The sequence below is a fragment of the Kryptolebias marmoratus genome, linkage group LG23 (assembly GCF_001649575.2).
Source record: "Kryptolebias marmoratus isolate JLee-2015 linkage group LG23, ASM164957v2, whole genome shotgun sequence".
NCBI classification, from domain to species: Eukaryota; Metazoa; Chordata; class Actinopteri; order Cyprinodontiformes; family Rivulidae; genus Kryptolebias; species Kryptolebias marmoratus.
In genome coordinates this window covers 1,756,090-1,762,376 of record NC_051452.1, presented here as the reverse complement: position 1 = coordinate 1,762,376, position 6,287 = coordinate 1,756,090, and the positions used below count along the sequence as shown (strand labels likewise).

Below are 6,287 nucleotides of genomic sequence, written 5' to 3'. Positions count from 1 at the left end.
CCGCGCAGAAAGCTGCTGCCGTAAAGCATGTCGCAAACCCACACGTAAAGCAGCGTCATGTCGCAAAACGGAGGTTCTTCGCAAAATAGTTATTTTTTCTTCTTATTTATCACTTATATAAACTGAATGTCTGCAAAGTCACAACATTAATACATTCGTCGTAGCCTACGTTATGAAATATTTCCATGAATCATTGATACAATTATGATAGAAACGATAAAAGACACTTTTCTATCATCCCCACGATGTGTATCGTTATATCGCCCAGCATTAACACAAACATTAGGGAACATAACCATGAAAGAATGAACTTCACATACTGTCTTTGACGATATTTATAGCTTAGTCTTAAAACAAATTTAAAATTCCCTGTGTCCATTTTCCCGGAAATATTTAATACATGCTGCTAGCCTAGCTTATGTTAAAGGTAAAGCTTAAAATAAACTGTGTTCACAAGCGAGTTACTTCAGGGTTTTGTTGTTGGGCTAATACGTTTCACTTCGATCCGTTTTCTTTATCCCTGCTCGTCTTTCACAGGCAGTTGGTGGAGTGTTTGTGCTGTGTCTGAATACAGACCTGTGCAGCCTACCGTTCTGCTTTATTTTACACCACTGCAGTTGGGGAGAAAAAAACAAAATTCTTGTTTCAGCAGGAAAAGCGCCTCAGCCTTTGTCTGACCTGATCACTGGACCGGAGTGGTGTTGCAGGACGAGCGGGCTGCAGCCTCAACCCTGCCGAACGCTGGAGCACCGAGGAAGAAAAAAAGGTGACAACATTGTGCAGAAAACACAACACAACACAAGGCAACCAATTAAATAATCAATATATGGCCTTTTTTCACAGAAAGTGTAACTCGGATTGTAATCATGAATATATTCAGAAATAACTGGAACTAATTAGTTAGTTTTATTTTGTAATCTAATTAAGCCACAGGTTCACAGGGGACAAAATCAAAAGTAGGATTTTACATCTTTTACATTGGCTCTAATAATACGGCTTGGTTCTAAAATACAACAATACCATCAATGAATTAAGTCAGCTTTTTTATTTATATAAAACAAAAACTGATCCTCCACATACATCATGGGCTACTTCACCCACTGGCAACTGGGACAACAGATGTGACAAAAGAACCCAACACTCAATTTATCTTCTTTCCACTGAAAAATCTCTAAAAGGTTATGTCTCACCTTCTGTGGAATAAGGCACTTGATTTATAACTGTAATGGTTTACAACCTAAAAAAAAAAGACCTTACATAAAAACGACTTTTGCACAAGATTAAATATTTGCAGTGTGTTTAAAAAAAACTGAGATAGCTTTAGGAATAATAAAAAGCGATAAGCCATATGCCATGTTTTTGTTTTTTTGTCTCATTTTTTTAGTTATTCTGCGTTTTGACTACATTTATTCTTTTATGGTTGATTTTTAAGTCTTAAAGTTTATTAAAATAAACATCATCACGATAACTGTGACCCATGAGTTCATTTTCCTGGTTGTTAAGATGTGACAAGAGCTCAAACAAAATGTCCGGACTTTAATTGTAGTGTCCCCCAGGGGTCAGCATTGGGACCAAAACTTTTAGTCGTAATACATCAAATTCATTAAGCTTTGTCTTATTTGTAGATTCGGTAATGGCCACTAAACAAAAGGTATTGAATTGAAATGGAGTAGAGCAAATAAAATCTTTTGGAATGACAGATGTCACAATCATCTGGAAAGTAGGATGAGGTGTCTTTTAAATCAGAAATTACCTCACAATCTTAAATGTTGGAAATAAACTCATCCATTAAAATTTGAGGTTAAGTGTGATCATGCTGTAAAGAAACATTCCTGTTAGTGATAGAGCAGTCATGTAATCACTTTTAAGTAAGGGTATAAGAAGACACTCATGCCATGAAAACGAGACAAGGTTTTAATATTTAAAAAACAAATGCTTTGCCACAAACTCAACTGACTGGCATCCCTCCTGTCTGAATTATCATAAAACCATTCAGACCTTAAAGCACCTTCAGGAATAATTTTCAGAGTCTTATATGGTTAGCACACTTTTTTTGTTTGTTTGTTTGTTTACGAGACATTTTCCAACTCAACGAGAAGTCCTGTGACGTTTTAGTTTCACGCGAGCTCGAGACGTTGCTGCACCCCGACCTTTAAATTTGTGGGCATTTATTTTTGAATAGAATTAAATCAACCTAAAAAAAAAACCAAGAAGAGCAAAAGGATGTTGCCCCGGAGGAAGACACCAACATGGACGATGCACTCAGCCAGACTCGGAGGTTCTGAATCAGAGTATGAGTTCAGTAGCACCCTGGACAGCTCCCTGGCCTTTAACCTTTCTGCTCTTAGAGCGACTCTAGATGACTCTGTGCATTGAGGTTCGATGACAACATTATGAATAAGATACATGCCCTAACAAGTTTGCCTTCTATGCATTTTTTTTTTTTTTGTATCTAAATGGAACTGAGTCATTTCATAGGTAGGATCAGTCCTTTTAAAGGGAACTCTGAAAAAATGTATACTTGTTCCAAAATGGAGGTTGACTTCTGTCGATGAAATGTGGTTATCAAAGTAATATTTACCTGCGTCCAAACACTCAAAGGGTGATATGTTTTCATTTTCCTTTCAGGCAGCATCTTATAGTCACGAATAATGATGGTCTTCTTCAGATAATTTGCAACATTTTAGGAGTTTTGTTCTTTTTTTATGAAAGAGCTTGTGATGTTTAGTGCATAGTAAGGTGTTTCCTGAGGCCAGACTCTGGAAAACTGGGGGCTACCTCCTTTAGGCTGGGAATTAGCTTTTGCTATAAATCATAAATTTGGGCAGATCATAAGTTTTTTTTGTTTTTTTTCGGTGTTCTCAATTTTTTAATTAATACATAGTTCAGATTTTTTAAGTAGGGGTTTGTGGGAAGACTATGACCTATTAATGTTGTAGATAGCTCTTTGACCTCAGTTTGGAGAGTTAATTCTGAGCGGATTAACGAGCTAACGGCTAGTTCGAGCAGCGCCGAGACCAAAAGTTTATAACCTTTCCACAGATTCGTTTTTTTATTTAATTTTTCTCGTGGATGGAGACCGCCGACCTAACTAAAGTCCAGATCTGCGTCCAATGTGACTCGACAGGGTGGAAATCTGTCCGGTGTAGACGAGGGATTCCTTTGTGATTAGGATGCCTTCCAGTAGATATCCTGTGGAAGTTTTCCAGACACGTTGCAGCGAGAGACGATTCCGACCGATGTGTTGGGATTACAGTACACAGTGCATCCCATCTGGCTGGAGAACCTCTCTGACTGCAGCTCGGATAAAGCTTTGTACCATGACTGCCTATCTAGCTTTTAAAATGCTTATTTTTTGCAGCAGACATGTCTTTTTTCTTTACTATATTTGTTTTTAATTTGTCCCAATAAGGGAAACAAGCCTAAGGTTCTGTAGGGTCACTTCCACGTGAGGCAAACCGACTGCCCCTTCTGTTTGCAAACACCAAAAGTGTTCAGTTGAAGAGACAAACAGTCATAGACGTTTGCTTCGCCCACACCTAAAGTCCTCTTCAGAATGTCTCCAGTGCTGGCCAGCTTCCATTCTGGTCAACATTTAGTCTCCTGCTTTGGACTTGATTGGTTTGAAATGCTCACGTTCATCTTATCTTGTCCTCAATGATAAGTGTTTGGATCACAAATTGATCTCCTTTGAGATAAACCTCGTTTTGGTTTCTACCCATTGTTACGGAGATTTAAATAACACATTGAGAACAGCTTAATCTGTTCATGACATAAATTTACCAAAGAATGGATCCAATTAAGGTGGTTTCGACTCTTTGCAAAGATGCCTTCCAGACACCTTCCCAGGAAAGTGTTCCACTGGGTGAAGGCCTCTGGGTCGCAGGACTCACTGGAGAGATTATATCTTACACTTCCAGCCCGCAGAGGGATTTCTTCCAGCCTGTGGAGGGTGGGGGCATGTGTGCTTAGAATAAATTAGCACTTTTCCAGGTCAGCTTTTGAGTTGTAGGCTCTTAGTTTTTTTTTTTTTTTCCTTCCCCGACCACGAACAATGGATTTATTTTTTTTGGTTTCCATTAGTTTTCATCATCGCCATCTAAACTGGATCTACATTAAATCCACACATCGGGTTGCTGCCATCTTAAAACACCTTCACTCTCTAATGTCAAGGCCGTTCAAGTGAACTCGGCTTCATAAACCTTTACACCGCCATCAGTTTTACGTTACTCAATAAATAGTGGCGGCAGAAGCTAGCTGTTGCATTTGGGGTAGTGGAAGATGATATTCCAATACTTGGGTTTGGAGCTTTAAATATACAATATTTAGCTGAGTACTTTTAAATCCTCCTTTGATCACCGTATTACTGTTTAATCCAACACTGGTGAACTCTGACTCATTGACACGGATCCTGCTGCAGTTTTGTAGTTGAGTAGGGGAGGGGGTGATCTGTAATGTGTTTGAAGAAGAAGGGAAAAGCAGAAATAAAGCTGTTAGAATTTCTTTGCATTTGCAGTGGTCATTTCTGCTATTAGATGCAGGAAGAACTCCGTCTCGAATATCCTCATGCATTGCTCAGCCCTTATTTGGGATAATTCTGGTTGGCTAATGTGAATTTATCAGTGGTGTGAAGGTTTATAAATCACCATTCACACGAATTGCTATAAAAGGTTTTAGATTGGAGTTGTGTTAGGATGGTACTCCCGTTCAGAATTAAACACTATTTCCTCCAAAGTTGTCTACAACCAGGTAATATATTGTTTATAACCTTTTCACGGAAACCCACTTCAAAAAATCTAAACTTTCCCCTTAGGGGAGCTCCAAGATGCTCTTAAAAGCCTGGGAGTGTTTGTGTAGCTTTAAAGATAACTGAAATAACTCAACAAACGTCTATCTTAAGCAACATGACAATGTGAAATATGATGGATGTGTAAACCAGCTGTGACACTGGTCACTGCCAATGCAAACCTTTTGAGTTATCACAGTCAGAATGAGTTTTTAGGTTAAACCGAGTCAGGAAACGTGTTTCTCTTTCACACACAAAGGCAGGTTGAACTCAGAGCCTTCTGTTCTGCTGGGAGTCACAACATCCCTGTGATGTCAAAGCAAGATGGTGGCTCTGCTGGGAGGGAAAAAGGCAGTCTGGTTAACTGCGTCTCTTTGAACCACATGTCCCATCGTTCCTCTCTAAACTGGTCCACGAATGTTAATAGTTTTGACAGAAGCGCTTACAAAGCCCTAACAGCTCGGCGGCGCCGTAGTGCTGACAGGGAGAGAAACTTCAGAAGCTGCTCTCATGCTCCTCACGCACATCAAACTTTCATTTTCATCCGTCTCTCGTAAAGAGAACAAAGGAAAGAAAAAATGCACCAAATAGACGAGAGCTTCAGCCGCTTCCCAAAATATGTCCTGTCAAGATAAAGGCCTCAAAGGACTAGGCGAGGCTATCCCTGGACTCGATAAGATTTGACTCATACGCAAAATCTAAGGTATCCTTCAGCAAAATGATGACCAAATGCCATTTGGTTTTCCACAGGGGGAGGAAAAAAAAAAAACCCCGAATGTTAACTTTGTACAGTAAATTTGCGATGTGCCCGAAAGCGGTACAAGTTTAAAGTTGAAGTGATGTCATCGCAGTTCACATGAGGTTTTTTTGTCGTGCTTCCAGCTGAGACCGTGCGCAGATCTGAGTGAAGTCACCGTGTGTGCTGTCATTATTTTCTGTATCACTGTCCACGGAGCACCCCCGGGGCTTCGCTCTCCATCACGCCAGTCTGTTTCAGAAGGATATTTATAGGAATATTCTCCCTCCGCCTTTCGTGCCGGGGTTTTTAAAAGGGGAAAAAAATCAAAGGGATGGAGCTGCAGCCGCTTTGGACAAACCTTGTAAATGAGGTTTGGGGCGCAATGTCAGGCAGAGTATCTGCTGTGAACGACTCTCACCTACTACCAGACTAAATCAGACCCTCCAGGTTTTCGCGAAATCGAAACTTTTTGCAACTTTGCCCAAAACGCAGCAACTTTCCCGCAACTTTAAGCCAATATTTATTGTTTCTAAAGTGATTCGCCTCCGTTTCTGCGGTCTAGTCTCTCCTTTGTGGGTTTGTGTAGCGTGGAACACAAAATAACCCCGAATAACTCAGGAAGAAGACACGTGACGTCACTTCCTGTTAACATCAGAATGCCGGGAGCGTGCAGGAGCAGCGACCGAAGCCAAAATGTGCGCTAATGCTTCACATTTGCCCACAAAGATTTCAGCAAACCAGTTTCCTCCCCAGCTGCAGCTG

The 6,287-nt window shown here is 40.3% G+C and overlaps 1 long non-coding RNA gene across 5 annotated transcripts in view; it reads left to right on the top strand.

The window, feature by feature from the left end:
- Positions 1 to 6,287, top strand: part of LOC119616745 — a 319,450-nt gene that overhangs the window by 4,671 nt on the left and 308,492 nt on the right. For all 5 annotated transcript variants that reach the window (XR_005232755.1, XR_005232754.1, XR_005232758.1 and 2 more), the window contains exon 2: positions 650 to 766. This is a non-coding gene — a long non-coding RNA (uncharacterized LOC119616745). The remainder of the gene's footprint in view (positions 1 to 649; positions 767 to 6,287) is intronic.